The sequence below is a fragment of the Coturnix japonica genome, unplaced genomic scaffold (assembly GCF_054131305.1).
Source record: "Coturnix japonica strain WE unplaced genomic scaffold, WE-NBRP24 Scf046, whole genome shotgun sequence".
NCBI classification, from domain to species: domain Eukaryota; kingdom Metazoa; phylum Chordata; class Aves; order Galliformes; family Phasianidae; genus Coturnix; species Coturnix japonica.
This window is the reverse complement of record NW_028188949.1, coordinates 3389115-3406828: the sequence shown is the minus strand read 5'-3', so window position 1 is coordinate 3406828 and position 17714 is coordinate 3389115. Positions and strand designations below refer to the sequence as shown.

The 17714-nt window shown below is 44.9% G+C and overlaps 1 long non-coding RNA gene across 2 annotated transcripts; it reads left to right on the top strand.

Annotated features, from left to right (window-relative positions):
- The first annotated feature begins 970 nt into the window (after positions 1-970).
- On the top strand, positions 971-10743 carry LOC146752403 (uncharacterized). 2 transcript variants are annotated; one of them, XR_014940676.1, is made up of 3 exons: positions 971-2289; positions 9130-9239; positions 9546-10743. It is a non-coding gene; the product is annotated as an uncharacterized LOC146752403 (long non-coding RNA). The 2 variants fall into 2 exon arrangements; XR_014940677.1 differs by lacking the exon at positions 971-2289 and adding an exon at positions 8434-8519.
- The last annotated feature ends 6971 nt before the right edge of the window (positions 10744-17714 follow it).

Below are 17714 nucleotides of genomic sequence, written 5' to 3'. Positions count from 1 at the left end.
ACACTCTCCTGTCCCTTTGCCATGTCTAGAAAGACCCAGAAGAGCTCAGTGTTCTCTCGCTGTTAGTTTACATCCTCCAAGCACTTCCAAAGGCACGCTGCTCTGTAGAAAAAGCTGAGCTTATCAGAAAGTTTGTGCAGGAAGAAGGCAGCAGTATCAGTGCATGTCATCCTGGGGGATCTGAATGCATTTGTGAAGAGAACAGGGAAAGAAGAGGGAAGAGAGCAAAACCAACAGGCACTAGCACTGCTGCCCACAGGGGGCGGGGCTTGAGGCAGGGCCTGTTCCAGAGGGGGGCCTGGCACAGTTAGGGCCAGCTCAGGGCCCAGAGCAGAGGGGGACCAGGCACAGCTGAGGCCACTGCAGGGCCCAGGTGAGAGGGGAACCCAGCACAGTCGGGGCTGCTTTGGGGCCTGGGCCGGAAGGGGGCCGGGCACAGCCAGGGCCTATCCCCCTTTTTTGCACATATGAAATGCTCCCAGCTGTGCTGCACAGCAGAACATCTTTCAATGGAGATGAAAGCCTGTGAAATGAAAGAATCCTTTCTTATTTCTTTCACATTTGTGTTTGTTGACTGCAGTTCCAACCAGGTGGACTCGCAGTGTCTTGCAAGTGCCACCTGGAAGCAGGTACAGACTGGAGACACAGCACCCTCAATGTCCAGGTGAGTAACAGCAGCCAAGGAGGCCTTTGGGCTCTGCAGGGTCCAAGTGTGGAGCATTACACACAGGAGCAGCTGAGTATAAAGACAGTGGCAGAGCTGCAGAGCTTGCCATAGTAGGGAGGCACAGTGGCTCAGCTCATTTCCCACAGTAACACAGGAAATAAGAGCCATGAGGGAAATGCAGATGCCTTCTGCCCCCATCAGAGGGGAGGAATGAGCTGCACTTCCACAGAGACATTCCTCTCACAGCCACTCACACCTCAGGTGTGGAGGGACGAGCTGGGGCTGCTGGTGGCAGCTGTGGAACACTGCCATCTGTGGTGCTCCATCCTACCTTGGAGGTGGGCATGTAGAGCTGAGGACCTTTGTCACTGCACAAATGACTGCAAGCAGAGATGTAGCAGAGGGAACATAAAGCATTTGATAACTTATACAAAGCAATGAGTAATAGAAATGACAATATTTCCAACCAAATATCCCCCATCCTAACAGTCATATCTGATCTCTACAATCCCACCCAAACAATTTCCCAGCCCCCTCCAATTCCTCCTCACTATCCCACCCCTGAATTTCCCTCCCCCAATTCCCACACAGTAATTGCCCACACTAATTACCAGCATGCAGGGCATGGGGAACACCTGTTCCTTGTGTGCAGACACCTGGAAAAAAAAGAAGTGGCAGGGAACTGGGGGTCTGTAGCAGGTTGTGGAGGCTCTGCATAGAACGTAACCCCAGACCACAACCCCATCAGCTGCTGGAGCAGCATCATCCCTGTCATTGGGGGATGTTGCCAGTGGTGGACAGGGACACAGGGAGAAGCCACACCTTGGTGTAGCTCTGATCTGCTCATGTCCAGTCCAATCCTCTATAGCACTTTCCATCTTCTGTCCTTTGTTCTTAACCGTATCCTTCCTTCTCTTCTGCTCTTTTCCTTTCTTTTAGGTGTCTTACCTGTATCTGCTTTTCCCCTCTTCTGTTCTTTTACTGCTCTGGTCAGCATCCAGTGTCTGCACCACAACTCTAGGTTTTGGGATGGAGAAAGGTACACAGGGCATAGATTTGTACAAGAAAAGCTCTCTTGCTGTGCCCAACAGATGACAAAAAGGAACCCTCAGGACCACAGAGGCAGCTTGTTTCTCCAAAGGCCACAGCGTAAGCTCGTGTAACTGGGAAGGACTCTGTTATACATCTCCTAAAAGTGCCTTTGAATTAATAATTTTCTGGTCTTGTTTCCAATTGTTGCTCAGAGGAAATGAGGTTTTTATCCTTGTATCTTTGCAGGAAGACAGAGAGGAGGGAACCTGTCTGGTGAAATGCTCAGGTGCTGTTTCCTTCCTTGCACCAACAGCCTGTTTGTGTCCATGCGATGCCAGTTGTCCTCCTGACAGTTTCTACCGGTCCTTCTCCGAGTCCTTCTGCTAAGCACTGCTATTTCTGTATCCTCAGGGCCCTGTTAGGACTAAAAAGGGGAGCAGATAACAGACAGAAGAATCTGGCCTTCTGCTGGGTGAAAGCCGCCTGCATGTCCTGTTCCTGCTTTCTCTTTTCCCCAGGTGGCATTGTGCTTCCCAAGGAGCTGACTCGCGGAATCAAACTCTATAATCCAGAGATGGGTTATAAAGCAGGTATGTTTATTCCAGCGTTGCGCAGCGCCGGGTGCAAGGGGGATAGCTCCTCCAAACTTGCACACCGTAAAGAGAAAAGTGTGTTACAGATATAGGTTAAGCTAATACATAAACAATAGTCTCCTCCTCAGTTTGATTACATATTCATTACATTCCCTATGGCCCCGTTCCCCGCGACCCCATTCCCTCATTCCCCCTGACCCCATTCCCCGTGACCCTTGCCGATGTTTTGGGGTGAAATTCTTCTTCTGTTTTCTTCTTGGTGTTATCTGCTGTTATTGTTCTCCCATGTCGGCATCATCTTGCCCGGGGGGGGATCTAATCCTTCTTGTCAGAGGTCTCCGGACAGTTTCTTCTTATCTTTATTGCCCTCTTCTCTGGCTTTATTTTGACTAAGTGTCTGCAATTCCCCCTTTCCCTGCACTTTTAAATGTACAGTTACCCTTTGTCTTGGTTTCTGTGAAGTTCCCCTTTCCCTTTCTATAGCAAAGTGTTACCTTACCACCATTTTGAGGCTTTGCTCACTCTTCAATTCCCCCCTTTTCTTTAATCTAGCAGGCTTTTACCTGCTAGATTCTTAATGGGTCTCAAAATAGATTCCGCTCTCTACCTTTTGTCTCAGCTCATGTCTCTTCCAAACCTCGTATTCCCTTCCAGTACCTTGGTACAGACACAAAAGACATCTTATAACAACACAAGTAAAACACACCAAGAGTAGCAAGGTGATGCAGGCTAAGAAAAGCTGTTTTAGTCATCCTAAATTTGGCAACTAGTAAGTTTATCCCATGATCCAGAGAAAACTATTCCCCAATCGGTGTTATCCCTGCCTACTCCATGTTGCAATGCATCTTTGGATAAACAGGATATCTCCTTTTGGATTGTCCATCAAGCATCTGCAGCAGCATCCTCAATTGTTTCTAAGGTTACAGAAATTTTCATACAATGGTACCCCCCTTTTCTTGGGAGTTCTGTGAACTCAATTTGCTGTTGTTGCCCTGGAAGGCCCTCTCCCATGAGGCCCACTTGTGCCCTATTCCTGGTACTGGGACTGTACTTTGTAGTGTTGGTTTGCTCAATATATTCTCTTATCTTCCCTTATAACCAATTTCCATAAAATACTAAAGGGCATAATAATGTGTCCATTTGGGCATGCACACATCTGTCAGCTTGCTCTCTTCCTTTCTAAATTATTAATTGGACTCCTGTTCTCTTTAGAATATTTTACAGGTTTTGACTTGGCTTCAGAGATTTTAAGTTTACCGTCTGGAATTGAAGCCCTCTTCAACTGCCTGTTCTGCCACCTGATCTATCATCTTATTTTCTGTTTCCTGTACAGTGTTACATTTCTGATGTCTTTTACAACATATAATAACCATTGGTAGATTTAAATCAGGCTGTTTTCCTTGTGTGTGAGCAATCCTTGCTCTTTTCAGATGGTACTATGAGCGTGTGGCACATATTTAGCATCTGTCCATATGATTAAAGCTCTTGTCAAGGCAGTTATTTCAGTCTTCTGAGGGGAAGTCCCCACAGCTGGTGGTTGTGCTTCGGTTACCTGGTCAGTAGCAGTTACTGCATGTCCTGCCTTACAGTCTCCTTGTCTCATAAAACTGCAGCTTCTGGTAAACCAGGTGTCTTCTGCATCTTCTAAGGGTTCGTCCTTCAGGTTCGACTGACTGGCTGGAATGTGCAGCTTCAGTTGATTTAAAGCAGTCATGTAATACTGGTTCTCCGGGTGTTCCGCTAAGGAAAGATACTGGGTTGACAATATTAGTCACAATTATTTCTACATCACCCTGCTCTACCAGGATGGCCTGGTATTTCAGGAATCTTTGGGGTGAGAGCCAATGAACTAATGTCCCCCCTTTTGCCTCCAATACAGTAAACACTGTATGAGATATTAAAACTGGTATCCTTTGGCCCAGTGTAGATTTATGGGCTTCTTGAATATTGAGCACTAGTGCAGCCACTGCCCTCAGGCACCCTGGCCATCCCTTACTCACTTCAAGCTGTTTGAGGTTTACCATCAGTCCGTAGCTGTATATCCATGGTCAGCACCCTCCTGTCATTCCTGGGAACGTATGGAGTTCCTTGGCAGTTTGCAGCTCATTGGCTTAGCAGATGGCTTCTTTCTTGGTAGTCCTTAAGGTTCAAAGTCCAGCTGTAATTTCTGAGTTATTTGTGCTTTCTGTAAACCAAGAAACTCAGCAAACTCTCAGTCTATTCTACACAGTCCTTTTGTCGCTGTGGCATCCACATGCTCCGGTAAAGTTCCACCCTAGGATGGAGGATCCCAGGTCTCAGGCTCACAAGTTGACCGGTTCTCAAAAATCATTAAGCTGTTCTCACAACCCTGGGTAACACTGTCCAGGTTAACTGAGTCTCTTCTCCCTTTATTAGGGCTTTCCTATTCAAAGGCAAATAACCTTAGGCTTCCTTTAGCCAAACCAGGCAGAAGAGACATCCCTCAAATCCAGAAGGTAAACTCCACCTAGTCATTCCTTAACTTGGTTGATAAAGTGCATGGATTTTCCATTACTGAGTGTATCCATTCAACAATTCCATTACTTGTCCTCATGTCTTCTACCAAACTATCAAAAATTTAGCAAATTGGCAAAACTGGAGTTTTGTACTTGGATTCCCATTCAATTAGTAATTCAAACTCAAAAAATTATCTATTATTTCTTTTATCCTTCTACAGTCACATATCCTCAAAGGGCATCACTTTACCCTGAGTGGGTGAGCTCTTGCTTTTAACTTAATTTTTGGCCCTGATGCCCACACCCCTAAGTGTGTCTTATTTGAGATTGCTGTGGCTCCTGGGGGTATAACATTGTTTTTCCCAGTTTGTGTTAATAGTCAGACTTACAATTCTTAATCAGCCAGTATTGTTTGACCCTTAGCTCCAGTTTTATTAAATTTCTTGCCAGGGTAACCTGACAGGTACAAGAATTCCTGTATTCCTACTTGTTTTCTTAGCTTATATTTAATTAATTCCAAAAGTAAGCCTTTTCTTGTTGGGCAGTAGCACCTACTAATGTTACAAAACCATCTATGGGTAGTAAGAAGCTCCCATATCCATCAGAAAATGAACTACTTTATCCTGCTTCTTTAGCTGCAGTTTCATCGGTGTATCTGCTAGGGTAAACTTCCCAAGTTCTCATTGTTCAGCTCTGCAATCAGAGACAATTCCTTCTCACTCAGCTTGGTCAGATTTCTCTACCAGTGTCCCACTGCAGTTTGTACACTGCTTTCATTCCAGCGGAGCAGAGCCCTCCCTGGGCTCTTCAAGCCTCCATCCCCTTTCCTCGTGGGGGATCCCTGGGTCCTATGGCCCTACTCTAGCACCACAACAGTAACAGCTGTTATTATTCTCAATTTCCTGAACATCTCTGATTCTCAATCAGGTGTTTGTTTTGTTTTCTGTTGTTGTTGTTGTTTGTTTGTTTTCTTCTTATTGTACTCCTCTCTTCAGACCTGACATCCCTGTTTTTATCTTTGCCTTCCTCAACCTGCGTCCTTCCCAAACTTTTTCGCTTTCCAAACTCTAATCATTACATTTCACCTCCTCTCCAGAGCCATCCAGTGCTGCCCAGATTTCAGATTTCCCACATCTCTGCACATGAAGGCTATTCTCACTTCCAGTGCCCTGTCCTCTCCACCTTCCCCTTTGCTGTTTACTGCAGCAGTCTCTGACCCTGGCTCCCTCTCCCACTCTGAGAGTTCTGATTGCAGGGGAACGGTGCGGGGGGGTTGTTCTCATGCCAGCACAGATAAACTCACTTTCTCTTTAACCCTTTTTCCTCTGTACACTATTCCACTATTTGTACCCTCATTTACACTTCCACGTACCCTCAACGATACTTCCGTATGACATTAACAACTACACTTTCTTATACCAGCAAAACAGTTTGTCCCATTCCCTTCAAAACCCACAAATCAAACAACACAGTTCTTCAGTTTCCATAAACACTCTTACTACCTTATAACTTTCCCTTAGCAATCCATATCGTTCAGTTATACACCTCTCGCCACAGAGCCATCACTGACTGACCCACCTCCCTTACACCTCTTCGCAGGCAGAACACAGTATCACATAAATGGCTTGATACTCATACCACACAGACATCCCTCTATATGTTCATTGTCCCTGTCCTCTAGCTTATACATCAACCACCACTGATTACAATATTTAATCAGAATTTTTTTTCAGCTCAGGGTTCCTCCTGGTTCCCCAGCGATATCTCGCCAATGTGCCAGTATACACGTCAGGGGTGAGCGCGCAGGGACCTCTTTGCTCTGTGATTTTCCCATCGTAACTTAATATAAAACACCGTATTCTTTTATAAGTAAAACCACTTCTGACACAACAGCATTGTTATGACTTATGACCACATACTTTACAACAACCAGTAATTAATAATACAAAATAAACATGTATTAAAACAAAGACAAACAAGTATTGGAGACAACTTTCGCTTCGTCCGTCCCCGGCCGTTTCCCTCGTGGGAGGACGGAACCGCGGGTCAGGACTCCACACTCGCCCCGCAGCTGTGCTGCGTCTCACTCACACCACACTCACACGACAATTCAAACACAATTACAATATATCATTTGTTAAGCTTAACCAAAGATGTTAAGAACACCGGTGCTAGTTGTTGACTTAGGTCACCTATATAGACAGCGCTGTATGATACCAATTATCCCAGGATTACCCAAATCACCCTGTACCAGAGAGCAGACAAGCTCTGCCCAATTAGCAATCACCTGAATGTGAGCAATAGCTCTTTTACCATGCGTACGACTTACTGGCCCCTTTGTAAGCATTCCCTAGGGAGTCCTAACCCAGCCGGCAACCTAACCTAACCCGTGAGCTCACATCCCTGGGGGGGAGCACGCCGACTCCACTGTGCCCTGCGTAGGACGTCTCCTCACGACTTACGGGTCCCCCATTTCACATACCTGGTCCGCCGATAGATGGTTCTTGTCTGCTCCTGCAGTGATCAGATGAGGGAGGGGAGTCCTTCCGAGAAATCTCGGGGCGCGCCAAAGGCGTCCCCCTTCTCAGCTGGTCCTGCAGCCGAACAGAGAGGGTCCCATCTGGGGTGCCAAATTGACTTGTGGAATCAAACTCTATAATCCAGAGATGGGTTATAAAGCAGGTATGTTTATTCCAGCGTTGCGCAGCGCCGGGTGCAAGGGGGATAGCTCCTCCAAACTTGCACACCGTAAAGAGAAAAGTGTGTTACAGATATAGGTTAAGCTAATACATAAACAATAGTCTCCTCCTCAGTTTGATTACATATTCATTACATTCCCTATGGCCCCGTTCCCCGCGACCCCATTCCCTCATTCCCCCTGACCCCATTCCCCGTGACCCTTGCCGATGTTTTGGGGTGAAAGTCTTCTTCTGTTTTCTTCTTGGTGTTATCTGCTGTTATTGTTCTCCCATGTCGGCATCATCTTGCCCGGGGGGGGATCTAATCCTTCTTGTCAGAGGTCTCCGGACAGTTTCTTCTTATCTTTATTGCCCTCTTCTCTGGCTTTATTTTGACTAAGTGTCTGCAATTCCCCCTTTCCCTGCACTTTTAAATGTACAGTTACCCTTTGTCTTGGTTTCTGTGAAGTTCCCCTTTCCCTTTCTATAGCAAAGTGTTACCTTACCACCATTTTGAGGCTTTGCTCACTCTTCAGAGCATATGGACCTTTTAGATGGGAGTGCGCAGCAAGGAACACATGGGGTCTCAGCTTCCTTCCTGCTCTACATCTGAGTGAGGGACACTGTGACCTGCTCAGGAGGCAAGATGTCATGTCAGGGAGGTGTGTTTTCCTTGTTGTTTTTTATCATCTGTGCTTTGCTTTGCTGTGTTATTTTTTTTCCTTTGCAGTTCTATGGTTTTCTTTCCTATTTGGTGTTTTCTATGTCGTGTTTTTTTTGTTTTTTGTTTTTTGTTTTTTGTTCTTTGGTTTTTTTATAAGTTTTTTTCTGTTTTTCCTTGTCTTAGTTTTTTTCTTTTGTTTGATTTATCATTTTTTCTTTGCTTTTATTATTATTATTTTTTTTAATTCTGTGTTATTTCCTAAAATCCTTCATGGTTTATTTGTTGTTGTGTTTTTCATCTATGCTTTGCTATTTTTCTTTATATACGCTGTATGAGAACTGTTGAATCACAGCCTGAGCCACTGATTATCACCTAGGGAAGGGACCTGGTCAGCCCTGGTTAGTGCAGGTGAGGGCAATGCAGCTGAGTGACTGGAAGGGATGGAGCCTGGCTGCACCTCTCTTACAGCTCATTTTTGAAGGCTGACTGCCCCTGGGTGGAATTTTTTTTGATGGTTTCTCCTCTGTGGAGTTTGTTCTGTGCACTTCCATCCTCAGTGGTGGGTGAGCCATTCTTTCCTTACCTTTGTAGTATATTCACACTGTGCTAGTCTTTCTGTTGTTACAGATAGTATGTGTTTTTTTTCTATTTGTTTTCTGTGGTTTTTTAAACTTTGATTCCCTGGTTTTTGGCTTGCTTTTTTTCTTTATATTTCTTTTTTTTTTTTCTTTTTCTTTTTTTTTTTTTTTTTTTTTTTGCTGTGTCCTATTCTGCTTTACGGTGACATTTGCAAGAGACTGTGAATTCTCCTGGTTCAAATTGCAGTTGGCTTAATCAAATGTGTAAGAAATATATAAGGGCTGCTGAGGCCAGGCTGGAGTTGCATTTCTTTATGAACTGGGGTGTTGCTGCGGATGCGTTTCTCTCCTGTTTTGTCTCTTTTGCGGCTGTTCAAGAATATTAGATTGTGCTATGTCAGTATTTGTTGCCATCCTGCTTTCTCTTCTCTGTCTTGCAGGTCAGCTCGTGCTAGAAGTCAGTGGTATCACTGTATGAATGGAGGTCAGTTTAGGAGCAGCTGCTGATGGAAGGAATCAAGACCAGGCTAATAAATGGAAGCATCTCCTGGTAAGGTGTCAGAGGTGGCAGTAATGATGTCTGTCATCGTTAAAACCAGAGGTCAGGCTCATCCGAGTGCTTGCTGACTGATACTTCGGAGTATCTCGTTCTCCAGCTGAACGATAAGAAAGCTAAATATGCTGAGCCATTACAGCTTGTGCTGAAGTTGTGAATGTGCTCCCAGATGTTTCCTTTAGTGGTAAATCATGTTCTGGCACTGTGGTAGTCCTATCTCTGGCATGATCTGGAGCACCGTGTCTTGTTGCGAGCCTTGTGTGCCTGTTTCCATGAACCTTGCTTTCTTTCTCTCTTCAGAGTAAGGGCAGGGTGCTTCCTTGCTTTTGGTGGATTCATCCAGGAGGCTGTTAGAAGGCCAAATGCAATGTTCATTAAATGGAGGGACAGGATGGGAATGGACTGTCGTTGCCACCAGGCAAAAGTGAGTTTCTTATGTCATGAATGATATAATTTTGATTATTCTGAGCAGTTGCAGTGTGGTAGAGGATGTCACGAAACCATTTATTTCGGAGCGCAGGGAAGAGTCATGAGAACCGAAACCGTAGTTTCTGTTTTGGATGTCAAAATGGTGGAGTTTCTTTGGGAGGGCAATAGCTGGGCTTCCTGTTAGCAGGCCCCCTCTGAGAGATTGGGCTTTGCTTGCTGCTTTGCTGTGCCTACCTGCCTGCTCCCTGTGCTTGTTCCTTTTACATTTCAGTGCTTCTTTTCCCTTGCTTTGATGTTTTTCCCTTTCAGGGCTTCTTTTCTCTTTCAGTGCTGCCTTTGCCCTTTATGTACTCCTTTTCCCTATCAGTGTTACTTTATGCTGTTCCTTTCCCTTTCGGGGCTCCTTTTCACTTTCAGGGCTGCATTTCATTGCTTATTTTCTTTCTCAGGGCTGCTTATCCCTTTCAGGGCTGCTTTCCTTTGCTTATTTTCTTTTTCAGGGCTCCTTTTCCCTTTCAGGGCTCCTTTTCTTTATCAGTTCTGCTTCTCCCTTTCAGGGCTGCATTTTCTTGTTCCTTTTCCATGTCACTGCCGCTTTTCCCTTTCACTGCCGCTTTTCCCTTTCATGCTGCTTTTCCCTATTAGTCTTGCTTTTCCCATTCATTGCTGCTTTTCCCTTTTATTCTTGCTTTTCCCGTTCACTGCTGCTTTTCCCTTTCACTGCTGCTTTTCTCTTTCACTGCTGATTTTCCCTTTCACTGCTGCTTTTCCCTTTCACTGCTGCTTTTCCCTTTCACTGCTGCTTTTCCCATTCCATGCTGCTTTTCCCTTTTAGTCTTGCTTTTCACTTTTAGTCTTGCATTTCCCTTTCACTGCTGCTTTTCCCTTTCACTGCTGCTTTTCCCATTCCATGCTGCTTTTCCCTTTTAGTCTTGCTTTTCACTTTTAGTCTTGCATTTCCCTTTCACTGCTGCTTTTCCCTTTTAGTCTTGCTTTTCCCTTTTAGTCTCGCATTTCCTTTTCACTGCTTATTTTCCCTTTTAGTCTTGCTTTTCCCTTTTAGTCTTGCTTTTCCCTTTTAGTCTTGCTTTTCCCTTTCACTGCTGCTTTTTCCTTTCAGTCTTACTTTTCCCTTTCTGTTCTGCTTTTCCCTTTCACTGCTGCTTTTCCCGTTCACTGCTGCTTTTCCCTTTCACTGCTGATTTTCCCTTTCACTGCTGCTTTTCCCTTTCACTGCTGCTCTTCCATTTCACTGCTGCTTTTCCCTTTCACTGCTGCTCTTCCATTTCACTGCTGCTTTTCCCTTTCACTGCTGCTCTTCCCTTTCACTGCTGTTTTTCCCTTTCACTTCTCCTTTTCCCTTTCACTTCTCCTTTTCCCTTTCACTGCTGATTTTCCCTTTCACTGCTGCTTTTCTTATTAAGTACTGCTTTTCCCTTTCACTGCGGCTTTTCCCTTTCACTGCTGCTTTTCTTATTAAGTACTGCTTTTCCCTTTCACTGCGGCTCTTCCCTTTAACTGTGGCTCTTCCCTTTCACTGCTGATTTTCACTTTCACTGCTGCTTTTCCTTTTCACTGCTGCTCTTCCCTTTCACTGCTGCTTTTCCCTTTCACTGCTGCTTTTCCCTTTTCACTGCTGATTTTCCCATTCACTGCTGCTCTTCCCTTTCACTGCTGCTCTTCCCTTTCACTGCTGCTCTTCCCTTTCACTGCTGCTCTTCCCTTTCACTGCTGCTTTTCCCTTTCACTGCTGCTTTCCTTTTTATTCTTGCTTTTCCCTTTCACTGCTGCTTTTCCCTTTTAGTCTTGCTTTTTCCTTTCACTGCTGCTTTTCCCTTTCACTGCTGCTTTTCTCTTCCCCTGCTGCTCCTCCCTTTCACTGCTGCTCTTCCCTTTCACTGCTGCTTTTCCCTTTCACTGCTGATTTTCCCTTTTAGTCTTGCTTTTCTTTTTCAGTCTTGCTTTTCACTTTTAGTCTTGCTTTTCTCTTTCAGTCTTGCTTTTCTTTTTCACTGCTGCTTTTCTCTTTCACTGCTGCTCTTCCCTTTCACTGCTGCTCTTCTTTTTCACTGCTGCTTTTTCCTTTCTCTGCTGCTTTTTCCTTTCTCTGCTGCTTTTCCCATTCACTGCTGCTTTTCCCATTCACTGCTGCTTTTCCCTTTCACTGTTCCTTTTACCTTTTAGTCCTGCTTTTCCCTTTCTCTGCTATTTTCCCTTTTAGTCTTGATTTTCCCTTTCACTCGTGCTTTTCCCTTTTAGTCTTGCTTTTCCCTTTCACTCGTGCTTTTCCTTTTTAGTCCTGCTTTTCTCTTTCACTGCTGATTTTCCCATTCACTGCTGCTCTTCCCTTTCACTGCTGCTCTTCCCTTTCACTGCTCGTCTTCCCTTTCACTGCTGCTCTTCCCTTTCACTGCTGCTCTTCCCTTTCACTGCTGCTCTTCCCTTTCACTGCTGCTCTTCCCTTTCACTGCTGCTTTTCCCTTTCATTGCTGCTCTTCCCTTTCACTGCTGCTTTTTCCTTTTAGTGCTGCATTTCCCTTTCACTGCTGCTTTTTCCTTTCACAGCTGCTTTACCTTTTCACTGCTGCTTTTCCCTTTTAGTCTTGCTTTTCCCTTTTAGTCTTGCTTTTCCCTTTCACTGCTGATTTTCCCATTCACTGCTGCTTTTCCCTTTCACTTCTGCTTTTCCCTTTTAATCTTGCTTTTCCCATTCTCTGCTGCTTTTCCCATTCACTGCTGATTTTCCTTTCACTGCTGATTTTCCCTTTTAGTCTTGCTTTTCCCTTTTAGTCTTGCTTTTCCCTTTCAGTCTTGCTTTTCCCTTTTACTGCTGCTTTTCCCTTTCACTGCTGCTCTTCCCTTTCACTGCTGCACTTCCCTTTCTCTGCAGCTTTTCCCTTTCTCTGCTGCTTTTCCCTTTCACTGCTGCTTTTCCCTTTTAGTCCTGCTTTTCCCTTTCTCTGCTGCTTTTCCCTTTTATTCTTGCTTTTCCCTTTCACTCGTGCTTTTCCCGTTCACTCGTGCTTTTCCCTTTTAGTCTTTCTTTTCCCTTTTAGTCCCGCTTTTCCCTTTCACTGCTGCTTTTCCCATTCACTGCTGCTCTTCCCTTTCACTGCAGCTCTTCCCTTTCACTGCAGCTCTTCCCTTTCACTGCTGCTCTTCCCTTTCACTGCTGATTTTCCCATTCACTGCTGCTTTTCCCTTTCACTGCTGTATTTCCCTTTTAAGTCTTGCTTTTCCCGTTCACTCTGCTTTTCCCTTTCACTGCTGCTTTTCCCTTTCACTGTTGCTCTTCCCTTTCACTGCTGCTTTTCCCTTTCACTGCTGATTTTCCCCTTCACTGCTGATTTTCCCTTTCACTGCTGCTTTTCCATTTAACTGCTGCTTTTCCCTTTTAGTCTTGCTTTTCCCTTTCACTGCTGCTTTTCCCTTTCATTCTACTTTTCCCTTTCACTACTGCTTTTCCCTTTCACTGCTGCTTTTCCCTTTCACTGCTGCTTTACCCTTCCCCTGCTGCTTTTCCCTTCCCCTGCTGCTTTTCCCTTTCACTGCTGCTCTTCCCTTTCACTGCTGCTCTTCCCTTTCACTGCTGCACTTCCCTTTCTCTGCTGCTTTTCCCTTTCTCTGCTCCTTTTCCCTTTCACTGCTGCTCTTCCCTTTCACTGCTGCTTTTCCCTTTCACTGCTGATTTTCCCTTTTAGTCTTGCTTTTCTTTTTCAGTCTTGCTTTTCACTTTTAGTCTTGCTTTTCTCTTTCAGTCTTGCTTTTCTTTTTCACTGCTGCTTTTCTCTTTCACTGCTGCTCTTCCCTTTCACTGCTGCTCTTCTTTTTCACTGCTGCTTTTTCCTTTCTCTGCTGCTTTTTCCTTTCTCTGCTGCTTTTCCCATTCACTGCTGCTTTTCCCATTCACTGCTGCTTTTCCCTTTCACTGTTGCTTTTCCCTTTTAGTCCTGCTTTTCCCTTTCTCTGCTATTTTCCCTTTTAGTCTTGATTTTCCCTTTCACTCGTGCTTTTCCCTTTTAGTCTTGCTTTTCCCTTTCACTCGTGCTTTTCCTTTTTAGTCCAGCTTTTCTCTTTCACTGCTGATTTTCCCATTCACTGCTGCTCTTCCCTTTCACTGCTGCTCTTCCATTTCACTGCTCGTCTTCCCTTTCACTGCTGCTCTTCCCTTTCACTGCTGCTCTTCCCTTTCACTGCTGCTCTTCCCTTTCACTGCTGCTCTTCCCTTTCACTGCTGCTCTTCCCTTTCACTGCTGCTCTTCCCTTTCACTGTTGCTTTTCCCTTTCACTGCTGCTCTTCCCTTTCATTGCTGCTCTTCCATTTCACTGCTGCTTTTTCCTTTTAGTGCTGCATTTCCCTTTCACTGCTGCTTTTTCCTTTCACAGCTGCTTTACCTTTTCACTGCTGCTTTTCCCTTTTAGTCTTGCTTTTCCCTTTTAATCTTGCTTTTCCCATTCTCTGCTGCTTTTCCCATTCACTGCTGCTTTTCCCTTATACTGCTGTTTTTCCCTTTCACTGCTGCTTTTCCCTTTCACTGCTGCTTTTCCTTTCACTGCTGCTTTTCCTTTTTATTCTTGCTTTTCCCTTTCACTGCTGCTTTTCCCTTTCACTGCTGCTCTTCCCTTTCACTGCTGCACTTCCCTTTCTCTGCTGCTTTTTCCTTTCTCTGCTGCTTTTCCCATTCACTGCTGCTTTTCCCATTCACTGCTGATTTTCCCTTTCACTGTTGCTTTTCCCTTTTAGTCCTGCTTTTCCCTTTCTCTGCTATTTTCCCTTTTAGTCTTGCTTTTCCCTTTCACTCGTGCTTTTCCCTTTTAGTCTTGCTTTTCCCTTTCACTCGTTCTTTTCCTTTTTAGTCCTGCTTTTCTCTTTCACTGCTGATTTTCCCATTCACTGCTGCTCTTCCCTTTCACTGCTGCTCTTCCCTTTCACTGCTCGTCTTCCCTTTCACTGCTGCTCTTCCCTTTCACTGCTGCTCTTCCCTTTCACTGCTGCTCTTCCCTTTCACTGCTGCTCTTCCGTTTCACTGCTGCTCTTCCCTTTCACTGCTGCTTTTCCCTTTCACTGCTGCTTTCCTTTTTATTCTTGCTTTTCCCTTTCACTGCTGCTTTTCCCTTTCAGTCTTGCTTTTTCCTTTCACTGCTGCTTTTCCCTTTCACTGCTGCTTTTCTCTTCCCCTGCTGCTCTTCCCTTTCTCTGCTGCTCTTCCCTTTCACTGCTGCTTTTCCCTTTCACTGCTGATTTTCCCTTTTAGTCTTGCTTTTCTTTTTCAGTCTTGCTTTTCACTTTTAGTCTTGCTTTTCTCTTTCAGTCTTGCTTTTCTTTTTCACTGCTGCTTTTCTCTTTCACTGCTGCTCTTCCCTTTCACTGCTGCTCTTCTTTTTCACTGCTGCTTTTTCCTTTCTCTGCTGCTTTTTCCTTTCTCTGCTGCTTTTCCCATTCACTGCTGCTTTTCCCATTCACTGCTGCTTTTCCCTTTCACTGTTGCTTTTCCCTTTTAGTCCTGCTTTTCCCTTTCTCTGCTATTTTCCCTTTTAGTCTTGATTTTCCCTTTCACTCGTGCTTTTCCCTTTTAGTCTTGCTTTTCCCTTTCACTCGTGCTTTTCCTTTTTAGTCCAGCTTTTCTCTTTCACTGCTGATTTTCCCATTCACTGCTGCTCTTCCCTTTCACTGCTGCTCTTCCATTTCACTGCTCGTCTTCCCTTTCACTGCTGCTCTTCCCTTTCACTGCTGCTCTTCCCTTTCACTGCTGCTCTTCCCTTTCACTGCTGCTCTTCCCTTTCACTGCTGCTCTTCCCTTTCACTGTTGCTTTTCCCTTTCACTGCTGCTCTTCCCTTTCATTGCTGCTCTTCCCTTTCACTGCTGCTTTTTCCTTTTAGTGCTGCATTTCCCTTTCACTGCTGCTTTTTCCTTTCACAGCTGCTTTACCTTTTCACTGCTGCTTTTCCCTTTTAGTCTTGCTTTTCCCTTTTAATCTTGCTTTTCCCATTCTCTGCTGCTTTTCCCATTCACTGCTGCTTTTCCCTTATACTGCTGTTTTTCCCTTTCACTGCTGCTTTTCCCTTTCACTGCTGCTTTTCCTTTCACTGCTGCTTTTCCTTTTTATTCTTGCTTTTCCCTTTCACTGCTGCTTTTCCCTTTCACTGCTGCTTTTCCCATTCACTGCTGCTTTTCCCATTCACTGCTGCTTTTCCCATTCACTGCTGCTTTTCCCTTTTAGTCCTACTTTTCCCTTTCTCTGCTGCTTTTCCCTTTTATTCTTGCTTTTCCCTTTCAATCGTGCTTTTCCCTTTTAGTCCTTCTTTTCCCTTTCACTGCTGCTTTTCCCATTCACTGCTGCTCTTCCATTTCACTGCAGCTCTTCCCTTTCACTGCTGCTCTTGCCTTTCACTGCTGCTCTTCCCTTTCACTGCTGATTTTCACATTCACTGCTGCTTTTCTCTTTCACTGCTGTTTTTCCCTTTTAGTCTTGCTGTTCCCGTTCACTCTGCTTTTCCCTTTCACTGTGGCTTTTCCCTTTCACTGCTGCTTTTCCCTTTCACTGCTGCTTTTCCCTTTCACTGCTGCTTTTGCCTTTTAGTCTTGCTTTTCCCTTTACTGCTGCTTTTCCATTTCACTGCTGCTTTTCCCTACACTGCTGCTTTTACCTTTCACTTCTGCTTTTCCTTTTTATTCTTGCTTTTCCCTTTCACTGCTGCTTTTCCCTTTCACTGCTGTTTTTCCCGTCCCCTGCTGCTCTTCCCTTTCACTGCTGCTCTTCCCTTTCACTGCTGCTTTTCCCTTTCACTGCTGATTTTCCCTTTTAGTCTTGCTTTTCCTTTCTAGTCCTGCTTTTCCCTTTCACTGCTGCTCTTCCCTTTCACTGCTGCTCTTCCCTTTCACTGCTGCTCTTCCCTTTCACTGCTCGTCTTCCCTTTCACTGCTGCTCTTCCCTTTCACTGCTGCTTTTCCCATTCACTGCTGCTTTTCCCATTCACTGCTGCTTTTCCCTTTCACTGTTGCTTTTACCTTTTAGTCCTGCTTTTCCCTTTCTCTGCTACTTTCCCTTTTAGTCTTGATTTTCCCTTTCACTCGTGCTTTTCCCTTTTAGTCTTGCTTTTCCCTTTCACTCGTGCTTTTCCTTTCTAGTCCTGCTTTTCCCTTTCACTGCTGCTCTTCCCTTTCACTGCTGCTCTTCCCTTTCACTGCTGCTCTTCCCTTTCACTGCTCGTCTTCCCTTTCACTGCTGCTCTTCCCTTTCACTGCTGCTCTTCCCTTGCACTGCTGCTCTTCCCTTTCACTGCTGCTCTTCCCTTTCACTGCTGCTCTTCCCTTTCACTGTTGCTTTTCCCTTTCACTGCTGCTTTTCCCTTTCACTGCTGATTTTCCCTTTCACTGCTGATTTTCCCTTTCACTGCTGATTTTCCCGTTCACTGCTGATTTTCCCTTTCACTGCTGCTTTTCCCTTTTTGTCTTGCTTTTCCCTTTCACTGCTGCTTTTCCCTTTCATGCTGCTTTTCCCTTTCATGCTGCTTTTCCCTTTCACTGCTGCTTTTCCCTTTCACTGCTGCTTTTCCTTTTTATTCTTGCTTTTCCCTTTCACTGCTGCTTTTCCCTTTTAGTCTTGCTTTTTCCTTTCACTGCTGCTTTTCCCTTTCACTGCTGCTTTTCTCTTCCCCTGCTGCTCTTCCCTTTCACTGCTGCTCTTCCCTTTCACTGCTGCTTTTCCCTTTCACTGCTGATTTTCCCTTTTAGTCTTGCTTTTCTTTTTCAGTCTTGCTTTTTCCTTTTAGTCTTGCTTTACCCTTTCAATCTTGCTTTTCTTTTTCACTGCTGCTTTTCTCTTTCACTGCTGCTCTTCCCTTTCACTGCTGCACTTCCCTTTCTCTGCTACTTTTTCCTTTCTCTGCTGCTTTTCCCATTCACTGCTGCTTTTCCCATTCACTGCTGCTTTTCCCTTTCACTGTTGCTTTTCCCTTTTAGACCTGCTTTTCCCTTTCTCTGCTATTTTCCCTTTTAGTCTTGCATTTCCCTTTCACTCGTGCTTTTCCTTTTTAGT